At 44.0% G+C, this 25,657-nt stretch overlaps 1 long non-coding RNA gene across 9 annotated transcripts in view; it reads left to right on the top strand.

The window, feature by feature from the left end:
• LOC307181145 overlaps window positions 1–25,657 on the top strand; it is a 730,603-nt gene that overhangs the window by 333,061 nt on the left and 371,885 nt on the right. Inside the window, exon 4 of one of the 9 annotated variants that reach the window (XR_013826014.1) lies at window positions 4,740–4,825. The exons of the other annotated variants lie outside the window; for them this stretch is intronic. This is a non-coding gene — a long non-coding RNA (uncharacterized lncRNA). The remainder of the gene's footprint in view (window positions 1–4,739; window positions 4,826–25,657) is intronic. 9 annotated transcript variants of the gene reach the window in all.

Below are 25,657 nucleotides of genomic sequence, written 5' to 3'. Positions count from 1 at the left end.
TTAGAATCATCATACCTGAATCCACTCATTGTGCTGCTAAGGGCCTGATGACACAGATTTCATTGCTGAGTGATACTGCATTGTAAGTAAATACCACAAGTTCTTTATCCATTTTTCACTTTCTGCGATGTTGAACTTGTACTGTAAACGAGGTTCTTGTAAACAGAGCCGTTCGAAAATTTGGGGTGGCTGTGTCTTTTTGATTTTAATTTCCCTAAGCTATAGGACCATAAGTGGAAGTGCCCTAGGCTCTGTTGCTTTGTTTTTTAGATGTTTCAGGAAACACCATACACTTCTCCCGAGTGGTTGTTGGCAATTTACATCCCGCCCATCAGCATAACAAGGCTCCCAGTTCTCCATGGCCTGTCCTGCCTTTCTGGATTTTACACTTTTTTCAGATGGCCCTTTTGACCAGGGGGAAGTGAGACTTCATTGTAGTGCAGATTTCCTTTGCAAGCTTGCTTGGTTGGCCAAAAAGGGCGTATGCGTTTTTTCCTGAATATATTCAGGAAAAAACGCATACGCCCTTTTTGGCCAAGTGCATCATTGTGGACGTTCTGCCTCTTTTCCTATGTTTTCAATGCAATTCCAGTCTACCTCCTGAAATCGGTTTCCTGCAATTCTGCCCCGCTTTCAAGTCCTCTTGGCAGCCTTACCTCAGTGTATTTTTGGACTATAGCTGTCATTTATAACTCTGCAGGTTTGTGAATTACAGTGCCCCTGAGCTCCTTTCTTCAACTCGCTTTCTTGTGAGCTGGCCGCAACACCGCAGGATGGCTTCAGGCCCTAATCTGGTCCTGGCATGGCATGCTGAGCCTTTGGTTAATTCCTCTTCCTGGTGGGAAATGAGAGTTAAATTTGCCCGTCCAGACACCTCCAGCTAGTCTCTCATTGGTTCTCGCTATTCCTGTTCATCTTGCGCAGAAATTGCAAACTGGGCCAAACAGGAGGTTAAAGGCGCTGACTCTCCAAGTGGGGAGAGTGTTAGTAAAGCGTCTGGAATGTTGCACCCGAGTACCAGGGTACGAAAACTGAGACATATTTGAACACGTCTCCCGATCACATGGTTGATCATACTCTAGGTTCCACATGCATGTTTTAGCTGAAGGAAGAATACCTTAAACCTGGGTAGTTGAAACCCGTGGAATGGGTACCATGCAATATGACTTCAATGGGTCTTCATTTGCTCACTGAACCTCTCCAATCCTATCACTGCTGCGTTTATGCCCCTGTACAAATGCTTGATTCTCTTTCGGAGACATAGCAATCCATAGGTTTTAAGATACTTACAAGTCAGGTACATTCTTAGGCGTTTAATATGCGGTGTTGAGTCCATTTCGTTGAGCAAGGAGTAGCTCTTGTCTATTCCATATTTGGCTTAAGGAACTTTATCTGTGCTCATTTCAATCTCTGGTTTTATGCAGCACCCCAACTCACCTTTACCCTTAAGCAAGCATAAGTTGGTTTTCTAAATTTGAGACCCTGTTCTGTTCTGTAATTCAGTTCCTGTGTAGCCAAGTTTACATTCCGTGTATTACTGATATCTTATGATGTTTCTTTTTCTGTGTGACTTATTTCAGTTAGAATCATCATACCTGAATCCACTCATTGTGCTGCTAAGGGCCTGATGACACAGATTTCATTGCTGAGTGATACTGCATTGTAAGTAAATACCACAAGTTCTTTATCCATTTTTCACTTTCTGCGATGTTGAACTTGTACTGTAAATGAGGTTCTTGTAAACAGAGGCGTCCCAAACTTTGGGGTGGCTGTGTCTTTTTGATTTTAATTTCCCTAAGCTATAGGACCATAAGTGGAAGTGCCCTAGGTTCTGTTGCTTTGTTTTTTAGATGTTTCAGGAAACACCATACACTTCTCCCGAGTGGTTGTTGGCAATTTACATCCCGCCCATCAGCATAACAAGGCTCCCAGTTCTCCATGGCCTGTCCTGCCTTTCTGGATTTTACACTTTTTTCAGATGGCCCTTTTGACCGGGGGGAAGTGAGACTTCATTGTAGTGCAGATTTCCTTTGCAAGCTTGCTTGGTTGGCCAAAAAGGGCGTATGCGTTTTTTCCTGAATATATTCAGGAAAAAACGCATACGCCCTTTTTGGCCAAGTGCATCATTGTGGACGTTCTGCCTCTTTTCCTATGCTTTCAATGCAATTCCAGTCTACCTCCTGAAATCGGTTTCCTGCAATTCTGCCCCGCTTTCAAGTCCTCTTGGCAACCTTACTTCAGTCTATTTTTGGACGATAGCTGTCATTTATGACTCTGCAGGTTTGTGAATTACAGTGCCCCTGAGCTCCTTTCTTCAACTCGGTTTCTTTTGAGCTGGCCGCAACACCGCAGGATGGCTTCAGGCCCTAATCTGGTTCCGGCACGGCACACTGAGCCTTTGGTTATTTCCTCTTCCTGGTGGGAAATGAGAGTTAAATTTGCCCGTCCAGACACCTCCAGCTAGCCTCTCATTGGTTCTCGCTATTCCTGTTCATCTTCCACAGAAATTGCAAACTGAGCCAAACAGGAGGTTAAAGGCGCTGACTCTCCAAGTGGGGAGAGTGTTAATAAAGCGTCTGGAATGTTGCACCCGAGTACCAGGGGAGGAAAACTGAGACATATTTGAACACGTCTCCCGTTCACATGGTTGATCATACTTGGGTTCCACATGCATGTTTTAGCTGAAGGAAGAATACCTTAAACCTGGAGAGTTGAGACCCGTGGAATGGGTCCCATGCAATATGACTTCAAAGGGTCTTCATTTGCTCACCGAACCTCTCCAATCCTATCACTGCTGCGTTTATGCCCCTGTACACACGCTTGATTCTCTTTTGGAGACATAGCAATCCATAGGTTTTAAGATACTTACTAGTCAGGTACATTCTTAGGCGTTTAATATGGGGTGTTGAGTCCATTTCGTTGAGCAAGGAGTAGCTCTTGTCTATTCCATATTTGGCTTAAGGAACTTTATCTGTGCTCATTTCAATCTCTGCTTTTATGCAGCACCCCAACTCACCTTTCCCCTTAAGCAAGCATAAGTTGCTTTTCTAAATTTGAGACCCTGTTCTGTTTTGGAATTCAGTTCCTGTGTAGCCAAGTTTACATTCTGTGTATTAGTGATATCTTATGATGTTTCTTTTTCTGTGTGACTTATTTCAGTTAGAATCATCGTACCTGAATCCACTCATTATGCTGCTACGGGCCTGATGACATAGATTTCATTGCTGAGTGATACTGCATTGTACGTAAGTACCACAAGTTCTTTATCCATTTTTCACTTTCTGTGATATTGAACTTGTACAGTAAACGAGGTTCTTGTAAACAGAGGCGTCCCAAACTTTGGGGTGGCTGTGTCTTTTTGATTTTAATTTCCTTAAGCTATAGGACCATAAGTGGCAGTGCCCTAGGCTCTGTTGCTTTGTTTTTTAGATGTTTCAGGAAACACCATACACTTCTCCGGAGTGTCTGTTGGCAATTTACATCCCGCCCATCAGCATAACAAGGCTCCCAGTTCTCCATGGCCTGTCCTGCCTTTCTGGATTTTACACTTTTTTCAGATGGCCCTTTTGACCGGGGGGAAGTGAGACTTCATTGTAGTGCAGATTTCCTTTGCAAGCTTGCTTGGTTGGCCAAAAAGGGCGTATGCGTTTTTTCCTGAATATATTCAGGAAAAAACGCATACGCCCTTTTTGGCCAAGTGCATCATTGTGGACGTTCTGCCTCTTTTCCTATGCTTTCAATGCAATTCCAGTCTACCTCCTGAAATCGGTTTCCTGCAATTCTGCCCCGCTTTCAAGTCCTCTTGGCAGCCTTACCTCAGTATATTTTTGGACGATAGCTGTCATTTATAACTCTGCAGGTTTGTGAATTACAGTGCCCCTGAGCTCCTTTCTTCAACTCGCTTTCTTGTGAGCTGTCCGCAACACCGCAGGATGGCTTCAGGCCCTAATCTGCTACCGGCACGGCACGCTGAGCCTTTGGTTATTTCCTCTTCCTGGTGGGAAATGAGAGTTAAATTTGCCCGTCCAGACACCTCCAGCTAGTCTCTCATTGGTTCTCCCTATTCCTGTTCATCTTGCGCAGAAATTGCAAACTGGGCCAAACAGGAGGTTAAAGGCGCTGACTCTCCAAGTGGGGAGAGTGTTAGTAAAGCGTCTGGAATGTTGCACCCGAGTACCAGGGTATGAAAACTGAGACATATTTGAACACGTCTCCTGATCACATGGTTGATCATACTCTAGGTTCTACATGCATGTTTTAGCTGAAGGAAGAATACCTTAAAACTGGGTAGTTGAATCCCATGGAATGGGTACCATGCAATATGACTTCAAAGGGTCTTCATTTGCTCACCGAACCTCTCCAATCCTATCACTGCTGTTTTTATGCCCCTGTACACACGCTTGATTCTCTTTTGGAGACATAGCAATCCATAGGTTTTAAGATACTTACTAGTCAGGTACATTCTTAGGCGTTTAATATGCGGTGTTGAGTCCATTTCGTTGAGCAAGGAGTAGCTCTTGTCTATTCCGTATTTGGCTTAAGGACCTTTATCTGTGCTCATTTCAATCTCTGGTTTTATGCAGCACCCCAACTCACCTTTCCCCTTAAGCAAGCATAAGTTGGTTTTCTAAATTTGAGAACCTGTTCTGTTTTGGAATTCAGTTCCTGTGTAGCCAAGTTTACATTCCGTGTATTAGTGATATCTTATGATATTTCTTTTTCTGTGTGACTTACTTCAGTTAGACTCATCGTACCTGAATCTACTCATTGTGCTGCTACGGGCCTGATGACATAGATTTCATTGATGAGTGATACTGCATTGTACGTAAGTACCACAAGTTCTTTATCCATTTTTCACTTTCTGTGATATTGAACTTGTACTGTAAACGAGGTTCTTGTAAACAGAGGCGTCCCAAACTTTGGGGTGGCTGTGTCTTTTTGATTTTAATTTCCCTAAGCTATAGGACCATAAGTGGAAGTGCCCTAGGCTCTGTTGCTTTGTTTTTTAGATGTTTCAGGAAACACCATACACTTCTCCCGAGTGGTTGTTGGCAATTTACATCCCGCCCATCAGCATAACAAGGCTCCCAGTTCTCCATGGCCTGTCCTGCCTTTCTGGATTTTACACTTTTTTCAGATGGCCCTTTTGACCGGGGGGAAGTGAGACTTCATTGTAGTGCAGATTTCCTTTGCAAGCTTGCTTGGTTGGCCAAAAAGGGCGTATGCGTTTTTTCCTGAATATATTCAGGAAAAAACGCATACGCCCTTTTTGGCCAAGTGCATCATTGTGGACGTTCTGCCTCTTTTCCTATACTTTCAATGCAATTCCAGTCTACCTCCTGAAATCGGTTTTCTGCAATTCTGCCCCGCTTTCAAGTCCTCTTGGCAGCCTTACTTCAGTCTATTTTTGGACGATAGCTGTCATTTATAACTCTGCAGGTTTGTGAATTACAGTGCCCCTGAGCTCCTTTCTTCAACTTGCTTTCTTGTGACCTGGCCGCAACACCGCAGGATGGCTTCAGGCCCTAATATGGTTCCGGCACGGCACGCTGAGCCTTTGGTTATTTCCTCATCCTGGTGGGAAATGAGAGTTAAATTTGCCCGTCCAGACACCTCCAGCTAGCCTCTCATTGGTTCTCGCTATTCCTGTTCATCTTCCGCAGAAATTGCAAACCGGGCCAAACAGGAGGTTAAAGGCGCTGACTCTCCAAGTGGGGAGAGTGTTAGTAAGGCGTCTGGAATGTTGCACCCGAGTACCAGCGGAGGAAAACTGAGACATATTTGAACACGTCTCCCGTTCACACGGTTGATCATACTCTGGGTTCCACCTGCATGTTTTAGCTGAAGGAAGAATACTTTAAACCTGCAGAGTTGAGACCCGTGGAATGGGTCCCATGCAATATGACTTCAAAGGGTCTTCATTTGCTCACCGAACCTCTCCAATCCTATCACTGCTGCGTTTATGCCCCTGTACACACGCTTGATTCTCTTTTGGAGACATAGCAATCCATAGGTTTTAAGATACTTACTAGTCAGGTACATTCTTAGGCGTTTAATATGGGGTGTTGAGTCCATTTCGTTGAGCAAGGAGTAGCTCTTGTCTATTCCATATTTGGCTTAAGGAACTTTATCTGTGCTCATTTCAATCTCTGGTTTTATGCAGCACCCCAACTCACCTTTACCCTTAAGCAAGCATAAGTTGGTTTTCTAAATTTGAGACCCTGTTCTGTTCTGTAATTCAGTTCCTGTGTAGCCAAGTTTACATTCCGTGTATTAGTGATATCTTATGATGTTTCTTTTTCTGTGTGACTTATTTCAGTTAGAATCATCGTACCTGAATCCACTCATTATGCTGCTACGTGCCTGATGACATAGATTTCATTGCTGAGTGATACTGCATTGTACGTAAGTACCACAAGTTCTTTATCCATTTTTCACTTTCTGTGATATTGAACATGTACGGTAAACCAGGTTCTTGTAAACGGAGGCGTCCCAAACTTTGGGGTGGCTGTGTCTTTTTGATTTTAATTTCCCTAAGCTATAGGACCATAAGTGGAAGTGCCCTAGGCTCTGTTGCTTTGTTTTTTAGATGTTTCAGGAAACACCATACACTTCTCCCGAGTGGTTGTTGGCAATTTACATCCCGCCCATCAGCATAACAAGGCTCCCATTTCTCCATGGCCTGTCCTGCCTTTCTGGATTTTACACTTTTTTCAGATGGCCCTTTTGACCGGGGGGAAGTGAGACTTCATTGTAGTGCAGATTTCCTTTGCAAGCTTGCTTGGTTGGCCGAAAAGGGCGTATGCGTTTTTTCCTGAATATATTCAGGAAAAAACGCATACGCCCTTTTTGGCCAAGTGCATCATTGTGGACGTTCTGCCTCTTTTCCTATGCTTTCAATGCAATTCCAGTCTACCTCCTGAAATCGGTTTCCTGCAATTCTGCCCCACTTTCAAGTCCTCTTGGCAGCCTTACTTCAGTCTATTTTTGGACGATAGCTGTCATTTATAACTCTGCAGGTTTGTGAATTACAGTGCCCCTGAGCTCCTTTCTTCAACTTGCTTTCTTGTGACCTGGCCGCAACACCGCAGGATGGCTTCAGGCCCTAATCTGGTTCCGGCACGGCATGCTGAGCCTTTGGTTATTTCCTCTTCCTGGTGGGAAATGAGAGTTAAATTTGCCCGTCCAGACACCTCCAGCTAGTCTCTCATTGGTTCTCGCTATTCCTGTTCATCTTCCGCAGAAATTGCAAACCGGGCCAAACAGGAGGTTAAAGGCGCTGACTCTCCAAGTGGGGAGAGTGTTAGTAAAGCGTCTGGAATGTTGCACCCGAGTACCAGGGGAGGAAAACTGAGACATATTTGAACACGTCTCCCGTTCACATGGTTGATCATACTTGGGTTCCACATGCATGTTTTAGCTGAAGGAAGAATACCTTAAACCTGGAGAGTTAAGACCCGTGTAATGGGTACCATGCAATATGACTTCAAAGGGTCTTCATTTGCTCACCGAACCTCTCCAATCCTATCACTGCTGCGTTTATGCCCCTGTACACACGCTTGATTCTCTTTCGGAGACATAGCAATCCATAGGTTTTAAGATACTTACTAGTCAGGTACATTCTTAGGCGTTTAATATGGGGTGTTGAGTCCATTTCGTTGAGCAAGGAGTAGCTCTTGTCTATTCCATATTTGACTTAAGGAACTTTATCTGTGCTCATTTCAATCTCTGGTTTTATGCAGCACCCCAACTCACCTTTACCCTTAAGCAAGCATAAGTTGGTTTTCTAAATTTGAGACCCTGTTCTGTTCTGTAATTCAGTTCCTGTGTAGCCAAGTTTACATTCCGTGTATTACTGATATCTTATGATGTTTCTTTTTCTGTGTGACTTATTTCAGTTAGAATCATCATACCTGAATCCACTCATTGTGCTGCTAAGGGCCTGATGACATAGATTTCATTGCTGAGTGATATTGCTTTGTAAGTAAATACCACAACTTCTTTATCCATTTTTCACTTTCTGCGATGTTGAACTTTTACTGTAAACGAGGTTCTTGTAAACAGAGCCGTTCCAAACTTTGGGGTGGCTGTGTCTTTTTGATTTTAATTTCCCTAAGCTATAGGACCATAAGTGGCAGTGCCCTAGGTTCTGTTGCTTTGTTTTTTAGATGTTTCAGGAAACACCATACACTTCTCCCGAGTGGTTGTTGGCAATTTACATACCGCCCATCAGCATAACAAGGCTCCCAGTTCTCCATGGCCTGTCCTGCCTTTCTGGATTTTACACTTTTTTCAGATGGCCCTTTTGACCGGGGGGAAGTGAGACTTCATTGTAGTGCAGATTTCCTTTGCAAGCTTGCTTGGTTGGCCAAAAAGGGCGTATGCGTTTTTTCCTGAATATATTCAGGAAAAAACGCATACGCCCTTTTTGGCCAAGTGCATCATTGTGGACGTTCTGCCTCTTTTCCTATACTTTCAATGCAATTCCAGTCTACCTCCTGAAATCGGTTTTCTGCAATTCTGCCCCGCTTTCAAGTCCTCTTGGCAGCCTTACTTCAGTCTATTTTTGGACGATAGCTGTCATTTATAACTCTGCAGTTTTGTGAATTACAGTGCCCCTGAGCTCCTTTCTTCAACTCGCTTTCTTGTGAGCTGGCCGCAACACCGCAGGATGGCTTCAGGCCGTAATCTGGTTCCGGCACGGCACGCTGAGCCTTTGGTTAATTCCTCTTCCTGGTGGGAAATGAGAGTTAAATTTGCCTGTCCAGACACCTCCAGCTAGTCTCTCATTGGTTCTCGCTATTCCTGTTCATCTTCCGCAGAAATTGCAAACTGGGCCAATCAGGAGGTTAAAGACACTGACCCTCTAAGTCGGGAGAGTGTTAGTAAAGCGTCTGGAATGTTGCACCCGAGTAACAGGGGAGGAAAACTGAGACATATTTGAACACGTCTCCCGTTCACATGGTTGATCATACTCTGGGTTCCACATGCATGTTTTAGCTGAAGGAAGAATACCTTAAACCTGGAGAGTTGAGACCCGTGTAATGGGTACCATGCAATATGACTTCAAAGGGTCTTCATTTGCTCACCGAACCTCTCCAATCCTATCACTGCTGCGTTTATGCCCCTGTACACATGCTTGATTCTCTTTCGGAGACATAGCAATCCATAGGTTTTAAGATACTTACTAGTCAGGTACATTCTTAGGTGTTTAATATGCGGTGTTGAGTCCATTTCATTGAGCAAGGAGTAGCTCTTGTCTATTCAATATTTGACTTAAGGAACTTTATCTGTGCTCATTTCAATCTCTGGTTTTATGCAGCACCCCAACTCACCTTTACCCTTAAGCAAGCATAAGTTGGTTTTCTAAATTTGAGACCCTGTTCTGTTCTGTAATTCAGTTCCTGTGTAGCCAAGTTTACATTCCGTGTATTAGTGATATCTTATGATGTTTCTTTTTCTGTGTGACTTATTTCAGTTAGAATCATCGTACCTGAATCCACTCATTATGCTGCTACGGGCCTGATGACATAGATTTCATTGCTGAGTGATACTGCATTGTACGTAAGTACCACAAGTTCTTTATCCATTTTTCACTTTCTGTGATATTGAACATGTACGGTAAACCAGGTTCTTGTAAACGGAGGCGTCCCAAACTTTGGGGTGGCTGTGTCTTTTTGATTTTAATTTCCCTAAGCTATAGGACCATAAGTGGAAGTGCCCTAGGCTCTGTTGCTTTGTTTTTTAGATGTTTCAGGAAACACCATACACTTCTCCCCAGTGGTTGTTGGCAATTTACATCCCGCCCATCAGCATAACAAGGCTCCCAGTTCTCCATGGCCTGTCCTGCCTTTCTGGATTTTACACTTTTTTCAGATGGCCCTTTTGACCGGGGGGAAGTGAGACTTCATTGTAGTGCAGATTTCCTTTGCAAGCTTGCTTGGTTGGCCAAAAAGGGCGTATGCGTTTTTTCCTGAATATATTCAGGAAAAAACGCATACGCCCTTTTTGGCCAAGTGCATCATTGTGGACGTTCTGCCTCTTTTCCTATGCTTTCAATGCAATTCCAGTCTACCTCCTGAAATCGGTTTCCTGCAATTCTGCCCCACTTTCAAGTCCTCTTGGCAGCCTTACTTCAGTCTATTTTTGGACGATAGCTGTCATTTATAACTCTGCAGGTTTGTGAATTACAGTGCCCCTGAGCTCCTTTCTTCAACTTGCTTTCTTGTGACCTGGCCACAACACCGCAGGATGGCTTCAGGCCCTAATCTGGTTCCGGCACGGCATGCTGAGCCTTTGGTTATTTCCTCTTCCTGGTGGGAAATGAGAGTTAAATTTGCCCGTCCAGACACCTCCAGCTAGTCTCTCATTGGTTCTCGCTATTCCTGTTCATCTTCCGCAGAAATTGCAAACCGGGCCAAACAGGAGGTTAAAGGCGCTGACTCTCCAAGTGGGGAGAGTGTTAGTAAAGCGTCTGGAATGTTGCACCCGAGTACCAGGGGAGGAAAACTGAGACATATTTGAACACGTCTCCCGTTCACATGGTTGATCATACTTGGGTTCCACATGCATGTTTTAGCTGAAGGAAGAATACCTTAAACCTGGAGAGTTAAGACCCGTGTAATGGGTACCATGCAATATGACTTCAAAGGGTCTTCATTTGCTCACCGAACCTCTCCAATCCTATCACTGCTGCGTTTATGCCCCTGTACACACGCTTGATTCTCTTTCGGAGACATAGCAATCCATAGGTTTTAAGATACTTACTAGTCAGGTACATTCTTAGGCGTTTAATATGGGGTGTTGAGTCCATTTCGTTGAGCAAGGAGTAGCTCTTGTCTATTCCATATTTGACTTAAGGAACTTTATCTGTGCTCATTTCAATCTCTGGTTTTATGCAGCACCCCAACTCACCTTTACCCTTAAGCAAGCATAAGTTGGTTTTCTAAATTTGAGACCCTGTTCTGTTCTGTAATTCAGTTCCTGTGTAGCCAAGTTTACATTCCGTGTATTACTGATATCTTATGATGTTTCTTTTTCTGTGTGACTTATTTCAGTTAGAATCATCATACCTGAATCCACTCATTGTGCTGCTAAGGGCCTGATGACATAGATTTCATTGCTGAGTGATATTGCTTTGTAAGTAAATAGCACAACTTCTTTATCCATTTTTCACTTTCTGCGATGTTGAACTTGTACTGTAAACGAGGTTCTTGTAAACAGAGCCGTTCCAAACTTTGGGGTGGCTGTGTCTTTTTGATTTTAATTTCCCTAAGCTATAGGACCATAAGTGGATGTGCCCTAGGTTCTGTTGCTTTGTTTTTTAGATGTTTCAGGAAACACCATACACTTCTCCCGAGTGGTTGTTGGCAATTTACATCCCGCCCATCAGCATAACAAGGCTCCCAGTTCTCCATGGCCTGTCCTGCCTTTCTGGATTTTACACTTTTTTCAGATGGCCCTTTTGACCGGGGGGAAGTGAGACTTCATTGTAGTGCAGATTTCCTTTGCAAGCTTGCTTGGTTGGCCAAAAAGGGCGTATGCGTTTTTTCCTGAATATATTCAGGAAAAAACGCATACGCCGTTTTCGGCCAAGTGCATCATTGTGGACGTTCTGCCTCTTTTCCTATGCTTTCAATGCAATTCCAGTCTACCTCCTGAAATCGGTTTCCTGCAATTCTGCCCCGCTTTCAAGTCCTCTTGGCAGCCTTACTTCAGTCTATTTTTCGACGATAGCTGTCATTTATAACTCTGCAGGTTTGTGAATTACAGTGCCCCTGAGCTCCTTTCTTCAACTCGCTTTCTTTTGAGCTGGCCGCAACACCGCAGGATGGCTTCAGGCCCTAATCTGGTTCCGGTACGGCACGCTGAGCCTTTGGTTATTTCCTCTTCCTGGTGGGAAATGAGAGTTAAATTTGCCCGTCCAGACACCTCCAGCTAGTCTCTCATTGGTTCTCGCTATTCCTGTTCATCTTCCGCAGAAATTGCAAACTGTGCCAAACAGGAGGTTAAAGGCGCTGACTCTCCAAGTGGGGAGAGTGTTAGTAAAGCGTCTGGAATGTTGCACCCGAGTACCAGGGGAGGAAAACTGAGACATATTTGAACACGTCTCCCGTTCACATGGTTGATCATACTTGGGTTCCACATGCATGTTTTCGCTGAAGGAAGAATACCTTAAACCTGGAGAGTTGAGACCCGTGGAATGGGTACCATGCAATATGACTTCAAAGGGTCTTCATTTGCTCACCGAACCTCTCCAATCCTATCACTGCTGCGTTTATGCCCCTGTACACATGCTTGATTCTCTTTTGGAGACATAGCAATCCATAGGTTTTACGATACTTACTAGTCAGGTACATTCTTAGGCGTTTAATATGCGGTGTTGAGTCCATTTCGTTGAGCAAGGAGTAGCTCTTGTCTATTCCATATTTGACTTAAGGAACTTTATCTGTGCTCATTTCAATCTCTGGTTTTATGCAGCACCGCAACTCACCTTTACCCTTAAGCAAGCATAAGTTGGTTTTCTAAATTTGAGACCCTGTTCTGTTCTGTAATTCAGTTCCTGTGTAGCCAAGTTTACATTCCGTGTATTACTGATATCTTATGATGTTTCTTTTTCTGTGTGACTTATTTCAGTTAGAATCATCATACCTGAATCCACTCATTGTGATGCTAAGGGCCTGATGACATAGATTTCATTGCTGAATGATATTGCTTTGTAAGTAAATACCACAACTTCTTTATCCATTTTTCACTTTCTGCGATGTTGAACTTGTACTGTAAACGAGGTTCTTGTAAACAGAGTCGTCCCAAACTTTGGGATGGCTGTGTCTTTTTGATTTTAATTTCCCTAAGCTATAGGACCATAAGTGGCAGTGCCCTAGGCTCTGTTGCTTTTTTTTTTTAGATGTTTCAGGAAACACCATACACTTCTCCCAAGTGTCTGTTGGCAATTTACATCCCGCCCATCAGCATAACAAGGCTCCCAGTTCTCCATGGCCTGTCCTGCCTTTCTGGATTTTACACTTTTTTCCGATGGCCCTTTTGACCAGGGGGAAGTGAGACTTCATTGTAGTGCAGATTTCCTTTGCAAGCTTGCTTGGTTGGCCAAAAATGGCGTATGCGTTTTTTCCTGAATATATTCAGGAAAAAACGCACACGCCCTTTTTGGCCAAGTGCATCATTGTGGACGTTCTGCCTCTGTTCCTATGCTTTCAATGCAATTTCAGTCTACCTCCTGAAATCGGTTTCCTGCAATTCTGCCCCGCATTCAAGTCCTCTTGGCAGCCTTACTTCAGTCTATTTTTGGACGATAGCTGTCATTTATAACTCTGCAGGTTTGTGAATTACAGTGCCCCTGAGCTCCTTTCTTCAACTCGCTTTCTTGTGACCTGGCCGCAACACCGCAGGATGGCTTCAGGCCCTAATCTGGTTCCGGCCCGGCATGCTGAGCCTTTGGTTAATTCCTCTTCCTGGTGGGAAATGAGAGTTAAATTTGCCCGTCCAGACACCTCCAGCTAGCCTCTCATTGGTTCTCGCTATTCCTGTTCATCTTCCGCAGAAATTGCAAACTGGGCCAAACAGGAGGTTAAAGGGACTGACTCTCCAAGTGGGGAGAGTGTTAGTAAAGCGTCTGGAATGTTGCACCCGAGTACCAGGGGAGGAAAACTGAGACATATTTGAACACGTCTCCCGATCACATGGTTGATCATACTCTAGGTTCCACATGCATGTTTTAGCTGAAGGAAGAATACCTTAAACCTGGGTAGTTGAAACCCTTGGAATGGGTACCATGCAATATGACTTCAAAGGGTCTTCATTTGCTCACCGAAACTCTCCAATCCTATCACTGCTGCGTTTATGCCCCTGTACACATGCTTGATTCTCTTTCGGAGACATAGCAATCCATAGGTTTTAAGATACTTACAAGTCAGGTACATTCTTAGGCGATTAATATGCGGTGTTGAGTCTATTTCGTTGAGCAAGGAGTAGCTCTTGTCTATTCCATATTTGGCTTAAGGAACTTTATCTGTGCTCATTTCAATCTCTGGTTTTATGCAGCACCCCAACTCACCTTTACCCTTAAGCAAGCATAAGTTGTTTTTCTAAATTTGAGACCCTGTTCTGTTCTGTAATTCAGTTCCTGTGTAGCCAAGTTTCCATTCCGTGTATTACTGATATCTTATGATGTTTCTTTTTCTGTGTGACTTATTTCAGTTAGAATCATCATACCTGAATCCACTCATTGTGCTGCTAAGGGCCTGATGACATAGATTTCATTGCTGAGTGATATTGCTTTGTAAGTGAATACCACAACTTCTTTATCCATTTTTCACTTTCTGTGATATTGAACATGTACGGTAAAGCAGGTTCTTGTAAACAGAGGCGTCCCAAACTTTGGGGTGGCTGTGTCTTTTTGATTTTAATTTCCCTAAGCTATAGGACCATAAGTGGAAGTGCCCTAGGCTCTGTTGCTTTGTTTTTTAGATGTTTCAGGAAACACCATACACTTCTCCCAAGTGGTTGTTGGCAATTTACATCCCGCCCATCAGCATAACAAGGCTCCCAGTTCTCCATGGCCTGTCCTGCCTTTCTGGATTTTACACTTTTTTCAGATGGCCCTTTTGACCGGGGGGAAGTGAGACTTCATTGTAGTGCAGATTTCCTTTGCAAGCTTGCTTGGTTGGCCAAAAAGGGCGTATGCGTTTTTTCCTGAATATATTCAGGAAAAAACGCATACGCCCTTTTTGGCCAAGTGCATCATTGTGGACGTTCTGCCTCTTTTCCTATGCTTTCAATGCAATTCCAGTCTACCTCCTGAAATTGGTTTCCTGCAATTCTGCCCCGCTTTCAAGTCCTCTTGGCAGCCTTACTTCAGTCTATTTTTGGACGATAGCTGTCATTTATAACTCTGCAGGTTTGTGAATTACAGTGCCCCTGAGCTCCTTTCTTCAACTCGCTTTCCTGTGACCTGGCCGCTACACCGCAGGATGGCTTCAGGCCCTAATCTGGTTCCGGCATGGCACGCTGAGCCTTTGGTTATTTCCTCTTCCTGGTGGGAAATGAGAGTTAAATTTGCCCGTCCAGACACCTCCAGCTAGTCTCTCATTGGTTCTCGCTATTCCTGTTCATCTTCCGCAGAAATTGCAAACTGGGCCAAACAGGAGGTTAAAGGCGCTGACTCTCCAAGTGGGGAGAGTGTTAGTAAAGCGTCTGGAATGTTGCACCCGAGTACCAGGGAAGGAAAACTGAGACATATTTGAACACGTCTCCCGTTCACATGGTTGATCATACTTGGGTTCCACATGCATGTTTTAGCTGAAGGAAGAATACCTTAAACCTGGAGAGTTGAGACCCGTGTAATGGGTACCATGCAATATGACTTCAAAGGGTCTTCATTTGCTCACCGAACCTCTCCAATCCTATCACTGCTGCGTTTATGCCCCTGTACACATGCTTGATTCTCTTTCGGAGACATAGCAATCCATAGGTTTTAAGATACTTACTAGTCAGGTACATTCTTAGGCGATTAATATGCGGTGTTGAGTCCATTTCGTTGAGCAAGGAGTAGCTCTTGTCTATTCCATATTTGGCTTAAGGAACTTTATCTGTGCTCATTTCAATCTCTGGTTTTATGCAGCACCCCAACTCACCTTTACCCTTAAGCAAGCATAAGTTGTTTTTCTAAATTTGAGACCCTGTTCTGTTCTGTAATTCAGTTCCTGTGTAGCCAAGTTTCCATTCCGTGTATTACTGATATCTTATGATGTTTCTTTTTCTGTGTGACTTATTTCAGTTAGAATCATCATACCTGAATCCACTCATTGTGCTGCTAAGGGCCTGATGACACAGATTTCATTGCTGAGTGATACTGCTTTGTAAGTGAATACCACAACTTCTTTATCCATTTTTCACTTTCTGCGATGTTGAACTTGTACTGTAAATGAGGTTCTTGTAAACAGAGGCGTCCCAAACTTTGGGGTGGCTGTGTCTTTTTGATTTTAATTTCCCTAAGCTATAGGACCATAAGTGGAAGTGCCCTAGGCTCTGTTGCTTTGTTTTTTAGATGTTTCAGGAAACACCATACACTTCTCCCGAGTGGTTGTTGGCAATTTACATCCCGCCCATCAGCATAACAAGGCTCCCAGTTCTCCATGGCCTGTCCTGCCTTTCTGGATTTTACACTTTTTTCAGATGGCCCTTTTGACCGGGGGGAAGTGAGACTTCATTGTAGTGCAGATTTCCTTTGCAAGCTTGCTTGGTTGGCCAAAAAGGGCGTATGCGTTTTTTCCTGAATATATTCAGGAAAAAACGCATACGCCCTTTTTGGCCAAGTGCATCATTGTGGACGTTCTGCCTCTTTTCCTATGCTTTCAATGCAATTCCAGTCTACCTCCTGAAATTGGTTTCCTGCAATTCTGCCCCGCTTTCAAGTCCTCTTGGCAGCCTTACTTCAGTCTATTTTTGGACGATAGCTGTCATTTATAACTCTGCAGGTTTGTGAATTACAGTGCCCCTGAGCTCCTTTCTTCAACTCGCTTTCTTGTGACCTGGCCGCTACACCGCAGGATGGCTTCAGGCCCTAATCTGGTTCCGGCATGGCACGCTGAGCCTTTGGTTATTTCCTCTTCCTGGTGGGAAATGAGAGTTAAATTTGCCCGTCCAGACACCTCCAGCTAGTCTCTCATTGGTTCTCGCTATTCCTGTTCATCTTCCGCAGAAATTGCAAACTGGGCCAAACAGGAGGTTAAAGGCGCTGACTCTCCAAGTGGGGAGAGTGTTAGTAAAGCGTCTGGAATGTTGCACCCGAGTACCAGGGTACGAAAACTGAGACATATTTGAACACGTCTCCCGTTCACATGGTTGATCATACTTGGGTTCCACATGCATGTTTTAGCTGAAGGAAGAATACCTTAAACCTGGAGAGTTGAGACCCGTGTAATGGGTACCATGCAATATGACTTCAAAGGGTCTTCATTTGCTCACCGAACCTCTCCAATCCTATCACTGCTGCGTTTATGCCCCTGTACACATGCTTGATGCTCTTTCGGAGACATAGCAATCCATAGGTTTTAAGATACTTACTAGTCAGGTACATTCTTAGGCGATTAATATGCGGTGTTGAGTCCATTTCGTTGAGCAAGGAGTAGCTCTTGTCTATTCCATATTTGGCTTAAGGAACTTTATCTGTGCTCATTTCAATCTCTGGTTTTATGCAGCACCCCAACTCACCTTTACCCTTAAGCAAGCATAAGTTGTTTTTCTAAATTTGAGACCCTGTTCTGTTCTGTAATTCAGTTCCTGTGTAGCCAAGTTTCCATTCCGTGTATTACTGATATCTTATGATGTTTCTTTTTCTGTGTGACTTATTTCAGTTAGAATCATCATACCTGAATCCACTCATTGTGCTGCTAAGGGCCTGATGACATAGATTTCATTGCTGAGTGATATTGCTTTCTAAGTGAATACCACAACTTCTTTATCCATTTTTCACTTTCTGCGATGTTGAACTTGTACTGTAAACGAGGTTCTTGTAAACAGAGCCGTTCCAAACTTTGGGGTGGCTGTGTCTTTTTGATTTTAATTTCCCTAAGCTATAGGACCATAAGTGGAAGTGCCCTAGGCTCTGTTGCTTTGTTTTGTAGATGTTTCAGGAAACACCATACACTTCTCCCGAGTGTCTGTTGGCAATTTACATCCCGCCCATCAGCATAACAAGGCTCCCAGTTCTCAATGGCCTGTTGCCTTTCTGGATTTTACACTTTTTTCAGATGGCCCTTTTGACCGGGGGGAAGTGAGACTTCATTGTAGTGCAGATTTCCTTTGCAAGCTTGCTTGGTTGGCCAAAAAGGGCGTATGCGTTTTTTCCTGAATATATTCAGGAAAAAACGCATACGCCCTTTTTGGCCAAGTGCATCATTGTGGACGTTCTGCCTCTTTTCCTATGCTTTCAATGCAATTCCAGTCTACCTCCTGAAATCGGTTTCCTGCAATTCTGCCCCGCTTTCAAGTCCTCTTGGCAGCCTTACTTCAGTCTATTTTTGGACGATAGCTGTCATTTATAACTCTGCAGGTTTGTGAATTACAGTGCCCCTGAGCTCCTTTCTTCAACTCGCTTTCTTGTGACCTGGCCGCAACACCGCAGGATGTCTTCAGGCCCTAATCTGGTTCCGGCCCGGCATGCTGAGCCTTTGGTTAATTCCTCTTCCTGGTGGGAAATGAGAGTTAAATTTGCCCGTCCAGACACCTCCAGCTAGCCTCTCATTGGTTCTCGCTATTCCTGTTCATCTTGCGCAGAAATTGCAAACTGGGCCAAACAGGAGGTTAAAGGCGCTGACTCTCCAAGTGGGGAGAGTGTTAGTAAAGCGTCTGGAATGTTGCACCCGAGTACCAGGGTACGAAAACTGAGACATATTTGAACACGTCTCCCGATCACATGGTTGATCATACTCTAGGTTCCACATGCATGTTTTAGCTGAAGGAAGAATACCTTAAACCTGGGTAGTTGAAACCCGTGGAATGGGTACCATGCAATATGACTTCAATGGGTCTTCATTTGCTCACTGAACCTCTCCAATCCTATCACTGCTGTGTTTATGCCCCTGTACAAATGCTTGATTCTCTTTCGGAGACATAGCAATCCATAGGTTTTAAGATACTTACAAGTCAGGTACATTCTTAGGCGTTTAATATGCGGTGTTGAGTCCATTTCGTTGAGCAAGGAGTAGCTCTTGTCTATTCCATATTTGGCTTAAGGAACTTTATCTGTGCTCATTTCAATCTCTGGTTTTATGCAGCACCCCAACTCACCTTTACCCTTAAGCAAGCATAAGTTGGTTTTCTAAATTTGAGACCCTGTTCTGTTCTGTAATTCAGTTCCTGTGTAGCCAAGTTTACATTCCGTGTATTACTGATATCTTATGATGTTTCTTTTTCTGTGTGACTTATTTCAGTTAGAATCATCATACCTGAATCCACTCATTGTGCTGCTAAGGGCCTGATGACACAGATTTCATTGCTGAGTGATACTGCATTGTAAGTAAATACCACAAGTTCTTTATCCATTTTTCACTTTCTGCGATGTTGAACTTGTACTGTAAATGAGGTTCTTGTAAACAGAGGCGTCCCAAACTTTGGGGTGGCTGTGTCTTTTTGATTTTAATTTCCCTAAGCTATAGGACCATAAGTGGAAGTGCCCTAGGTTCTGTTGCTTTGTTTTTTAGATGTTTCAGGAAACACCATACACTTCTCCCGAGTGGTTGTTAGCAATTTACATCCCGCCCATCAGCATAACAAGGCTCCCAGTTCTCCATGGCCTGTCCTGCCTTTCTGGATTTTACACTTTTTTCACATGGCCCTTTTGACCGGGGGGAAGTGAGACTTCATTGTAGTGCAGATTTCCTTTGCAAGCTTTCTTGGTTGGCCAAAAAGGGCGTATGCGTTTTTTCCTGAATATATTCAGGATAAAACGCATACGCACTTTTTGGCCAAGTGCATCATTGTGGACGTTCTGCCTCTTTTCCTATGCTTTCAATGCAATTCCAGTCTACCTCCTGAAATCGGTTTCCTGCAATTCTGCCCCGCTTTCAAGTCCTCTTGGCAACCTTACTTCAGTCTATTTTTGGACGATAGCTGTCATTTATGACTCTGCAGGTTTGTGAATTACAGTGCCCCTGAGCTCCTTTCTTCAACTCGGTTTCTTTTGAGCTGGCCGCAACACCGCAGGATGGCTTCAGGCCCTAATCTGGTTCCGGCACGGCACACTGAGCCTTTGGTTATTTCCTCTTCCTGGTGGGAAATGAGAGTTAAATTTGCCCGTCCAGACACCTCCAGCTAGCCTCTCATTGGTTCTCGCTATTCCTGTTCATCTTCCACAGTAATTGCAAACTGAGCCAAACAGGAGGTTAAAGGCGCTGACTCTCCAAGTGGGGAGAGTGTTAATAAAGCGTCTGGAATGTTGCACCCGAGTACCAGGGGAGGAAAACTGAGACATATTTGAACACGTCTCCCGTTCACATGGTTGATCATACTTGGGTTCCACATGCATGTTTTAGCTGAAGGAAGAATACCTTAAACCTGGAGAGTTGAGACCCGTGGAATGGGTCCCATGCAATATGACTTCAAAGGGTCTTCATTTGCTCACCGAACCTCTCCAATCCTATCACTGCTGCGTTTATGCCCCTGTACACACGCTTGATTCTCTTTTGGAGACATAGCAATCCATAGGTTTTAAGATACTTACTAGTCAGGTACATTCTTAGGCGTTTAATATGGGGTGTTGAGTCCATTTCGTTGAGCAAGGAGTAGCTCTTGTCTATTCCATATTTGGCTTAAGGAACTTCATCTGTGCTCATTTCAATCTCTGGTTTTATGCAGCACCCCAACTCACCTTTCCCCTTAAGCAAGCATAAGTTGCTTTTCTAAATTTGAGACCCTGTTCTGTTTTGGAATTCTGTTTCTGTGTAGCCAAGTTTACATTCTGTGTATTAGTGATATCTTATGATGTTTCTTTTTCTGTGTGACTTATTTCAGTTAGAATCATCGTACCTGAATCCACTCATTATGCTGCTACGGGCCTGATGACATAGATTTCATTGCTGAGTGATACTGCATTGTACGTAAGTACCACAAGTTCTTTATCCATTTTTCACTTTCTGTGATATTGAACTTGTACGGTAAACGAGGTTCTTGTAAACAGAGGCGTCCCAAAGTTTGGGGTGGCTGTGTCTTTTTGATTTTAATTTCCCTAAGCTATAGGACCATTAGTGGCAGTGCCCTAGGCTCTGTTGCTTTGTTTTTTAGATGTTTCAGGAAACACCATACACTTCTCCGGAGTGTCTGTTGGCAATTTACATCCCGCCCATCAGCATAACAAGGCTCCCAGTTCTCCATGGCCTGTCCTGCCTTTCTGGATTTTACACTTTTTTCCGATGGCCCTTTTGACCGGGGGGAAGTGAGACTTCATTGTAGTGCAGATTTCCTTTGCAAGCTTGCTTGGTTGGCCAAAAAGGGCGTATGCGTTTTTTCCTGAATATATTCAGGAAAAAACGCATACGCCCTTTTTGGCCAAGTGCATCATTGTGGACGTTCTGCCTCTTTTCCTATGCTTTCAATGCAATTCCAGTCTACCTCCTGAAATCGGTTTCCTGCAATTCTGCCCCGCTTTCAAGTCCTCTTGGCAGCCTTACCTCAGTATATTTTTGGACGATAGCTGTCATTTATAACTCTGCAGGTTTGTGAATTACAGTGCCCCTGAGCTCCTTTCTTCAACTCGCTTTCTTGTGAGCTGGCCGCAACACCGCAGGATGGCTTCAGGCCCTAATCTGGTTCCGGCACGGCACGCTGAGCCTTTGGTTATTTCCTCTTCCTGGTGGGAAATGAGAGTTAAATTTGCCCGTCCAGACACCTCCAGCTAGTCTCTCATTGGTTCTCGCTATTCCTGTTCATCTTCCGCAGAAATTGCAAACTGGGCCAAACAGGAGGTTAAAGGCGCTGACTCTCCAAGTGGGGAGAGTGTTAGTAAGCCGTCTGGAATGTTGCACCCGAGTACCAGGGGAGGAAAACTGAGACATATTTGAACACGTCTCCCGTTCATACGGTTGATCATACTCTGGGTTCCACCTGCATGTTTTAGCTGAAGGAAGAATACTTTAAACCTGCAGAGTTGAGACCCGTGGAATGGGTCCCATGCAATATGACTTCAAAGGGTCTTCATTTGCTCACCGAACCTCTCCAATCCTATCACTGCTGCGTTTATGCCCCTGTACACACGCTTGATTCTCTTTTGGAGACATAGCAATCCATAGGTTTTAAGATACTTACTAGTCAGGTACATTCTTAGGCGTTTAATATGGGGTGTTGAGTCCATTTCGTTGAGCAAGGAGTAGCTCTTGTCTATTCCATATTTGGCTTAAGGAACTTTATCTGTGCTCATTTCAATCTCTGGTTTTATGCAGCACCCCAACTCACCTTTCCCCTTAAGCAAGCATAAGTTGCTTTTCTAAATTTGAGACCCTGTTCTGTTTTGGAATTCTGTTTCTGTGTAGCCAAGTTTACATTCTGTGTATTAGTGATATCTTATGATGTTTCTTTTTCTGTGTGACTTATTTCAGTTAGAATCATCGTACCTGAATCCACTCATTATGCTGCTACGGGCCTGATGACATAGATTTCATTGCTGAGTGATACTGCATTGTACGTAAGTACCACAAGTTCTTTATCCATTTTTCACTTTCTGTGATATTGAACTTGTACGGTAAACGAGGTTCTTGTAAACAGAGGCGTCCCAAAGTTTGGGGTGGCTGTGTCTTTTTGATTTTAATTTCCCTAAGCCTAGGACCATTAGTGGCAGTGCCCTAGGCTCTGTTGCTTTGTTTTTTAGATGTTTCAGGAAACACCATACACTTCTCCGGAGTGTCTGTTGGCAATTTACATCCCGCCCATCAGCATAACAAGGCTCCCAGTTCTCCATGGCCTGTCCTGCCTTTCTGGATTTTACACTTTTTTCCGATGGCCCTTTTGACCGGGGGGAAGTGAGACTTCATTGTAGTGCAGATTTCCTTTGCAAGCTTGCTTGGTTGGCCAAAAAGGGCGTATGCGTTTTTTCCTGAATATATTCAGGAAAAAACGCATACGCCCTTTTTGGCCAAGTGCATCATTGTGGACGTTCTGCCTCTTTTCCTATGCTTTCAATGCAATTCCAGTCTACCTCCTGAAATCGGTTTCCTGCAATTCTGCCCCGCTTTCAAGTCCTCTTGGCAGCCTTACCTCAGTATATTTTTGGACGATAGCTGTCATTTATAACTCTGCAGGTTTGTGAATTACAGTGCCCCTGAGCTCCTTTCTTCAACTCGCTTTCTTGTGAGCTGGCCGCAACACCGCAGGATCGCTTCAGGCCCTAATCTGCTACCGGCACGGCACGCTGAGCCTTTGGTTATTTCCTCTTCCTGGTGGGAAATGAGAGTTAAATTTGCCCGTCCAGACACCTCCAGCTAGTCTCTCATTGGTTCTCGCTATTCCTGTTCATCTTCCGCAGAAATTGCAAACTGGGCCAAACAGGAGGTTAAAGGCGCTGACTCTCCAAGTGGGGAGAGTGTTAGTAAGCCGTCTGGAATGTTGCACCCGAGTACCAGGGGAGGAAAACTGAGACATATTTGAACACGTCTCCCGTTCATACGGTTGATCATACTCTGGGTTCCACCTGCATGTTTTAGCTGAAGGAAGAATACTTTAAACCTGCAGAGTTGAGACCCGTGGAATGGGTCCCATGCAATATGACTTCAAAGGGTCTTCATTTGCTCACCGAACCTCTCCAATCCTATCACTGCTGCGTTTATGCCCCTGTACACACGCTTGATTCTCTTTTGGAGACATAGCAATCCATAGGTTTTAAGATACTTACTAGTCAGGTACATTCTTAGGCGTTTAATATGGGGTGTTGAGTCCATTTCGTTGAGCAAGGAGTAGCTCTTGTCTATTCCATATTTGGCTTAAGGAACTTTATCTGTGCTCATTTCAATCTCTGGTTTTATGCAGCACCCCAACTCACCTTTCCCCTTAAGCAAGCATAAGTTGCTTTTCTAAATTTGAGACCCTGTTCTGTTTTGGAATTCAGTTCCTGTGTAGCCAAGTTTACATTCCGTGTATTACTGATATCTTATGATGTTTCTTTTGCTGTGTGACTTATTTCAGTTAGAATCATCATACCTGAATCCACTCATTGTGCTGCTAAGGGCCTGATGACACAGATTTCATTGCTGAGTGATATTGCTTTGTAAGTAAATACCACAACTTCTTTATCCATTTTTCACTTTCTGCGATGTTGAACTTGTACTGTAAACGAGGTTCTTGTAAACAGAGGCGTCCCAAACTTTGGGGTGGCTGTGTCTTTTTGATTTTAATTTCCCTAAGCATAGGACCGTAAGTGGAAGTGCCCTAGGCTCTGTTGCTTTGTTTTTTAGATGTTTCAGGAAACACCATACACTTCTCCCCAGTGGTTGTTGGCAATTTACATCCCGCCCATCAGCATAACAAGGCTCCCAGTTCTCCATGGCCTGTCCTGCCTTTCTGGATTTTACACTTTTTTCAGATGGCCCTTTTGACCAGGGGGAAGTGAGACTTCATTGTAGTGCAGATTTCCTTTGCAAGCTTGCTTGGTTGGCCAAAAACGGCGTATGCGTTTTTTCCTGAATATATTCAGGAAAAAACGCATACGCCCTTTTTGGCCAAGTGCATCATTGTGGACGTTCTGCCTCTTTTCCTATGCTTTCAATGCAATTCCAGTCTACCTCCTGAAATCGGTTTCCTGCAATTCTGCCCCGCTTTCAAGTCCTCTTGGCAGCCTTACTTCACTCTATTTTTGGACGATAGCTGTCATTTATAACTCTGCAGGTTTGTGAAATACAGTGCCCCTGAGCTCCTTTCTTCAACTCGCTTTCTTGTGAGCTGGCCGCAACACCGCAGGATGGCTTCAGGCCCTAATCTGGTTCCGGCACGGCACGCTGAGCCTTTGGTTAATTCCTCTTCCTGGTGGGAAATGAGAGTTAAATTTGCCCATCCAGACACCTCCAGCTAGTCTCTCATTGGTTCTCGCTATTCCTGTTCATCTTCCGCAGAAATTGCAAACTGGGCCAATCAGGAGGTTAAAGACACTGACCCTCTAAGTCGGGAGAGTGTTAGTAAAGCGTCTGGAATGTTGCACCCGAGTAACAGGGGAGGAAAACTGAGACATATTTGAACACGTCTCCCGTTCACATGGTTGATCATACTCTGGGTTCCACATGCATGTTTTAGCTGAAGGAAGAATACCTTAAACCTGGAGAGTTGAGACCCGTGTAATGGGTACCATGCAATATGACTTCAAAGGGTCTTCATTTGCTCACCGAACCTCTCCAATCCTATCACTGCTGCGTTTATGCCCCTGTACACACGCTTGATTCTCTTTCGGAGACATAGCAATCCATAGGTTTTAAGATACTTACTAGTCAGGTACATTCTTAGGCGTTTAATATGGGGTGTTGAGTCCATTTCGTTGAGCAAGGAGTAGCTCTTGTCTATTCCATATTTGACTTAAGGAACTTTATCTGTGCTCATTTCAATCTCTGGTTTTATGCAGCACCCCAACTCACCTTTCCCCTTAAGCAAGCATAAGTTGGTTTTCTAAATTTGAGACCCTGTTCTGTTCTGTAATTCAGTTCCTGTGTAGCCAAGTTTACATTCCGTGTATTACTGATATCTTATGATGTTTCTTTTTCTGTGTGACTTACTTCAGTTAGAATCATCATACCTGAATCCACTCATTGTGCTGCTAAGGGCCTCATGACATAGATTTCATTGTTGAGTGATATTGCTTTGTAAGTAAATACCACAACTTCTTTATCCATTTTTCACTTTCTGCGATGTTGAACTTGTACTGTAAACGAGGTTCTTGTAAACAGAGCCGTTCCAAACTTTGGGGTGGCTGTGTCTTTTTGATTTTAATTTCCCTAAGCTATAGGACCATAAGTGGATGTGCCCTAGGTTCTGTTGCTTTGTTTTTTAGATGTTTCAGGAAACACCATACACTTCTCCCGAGTGGTTGTTGGCAATTTACATCCCGCCCATCAGCATAACAAGGCTCCCAGTTCTCCATGGCCTGTCCTGCCTTTCTGGATTTTAC

The sequence above is a fragment of the Stenella coeruleoalba genome, assembly GCF_951394435.1.
Source record: "Stenella coeruleoalba genome assembly, contig: scaffold_147, whole genome shotgun sequence".
NCBI classification, from domain to species: Eukaryota; Metazoa; Chordata; class Mammalia; order Artiodactyla; family Delphinidae; genus Stenella; species Stenella coeruleoalba.
This window is presented reverse-complemented; position numbering and strand designations above follow the sequence as displayed.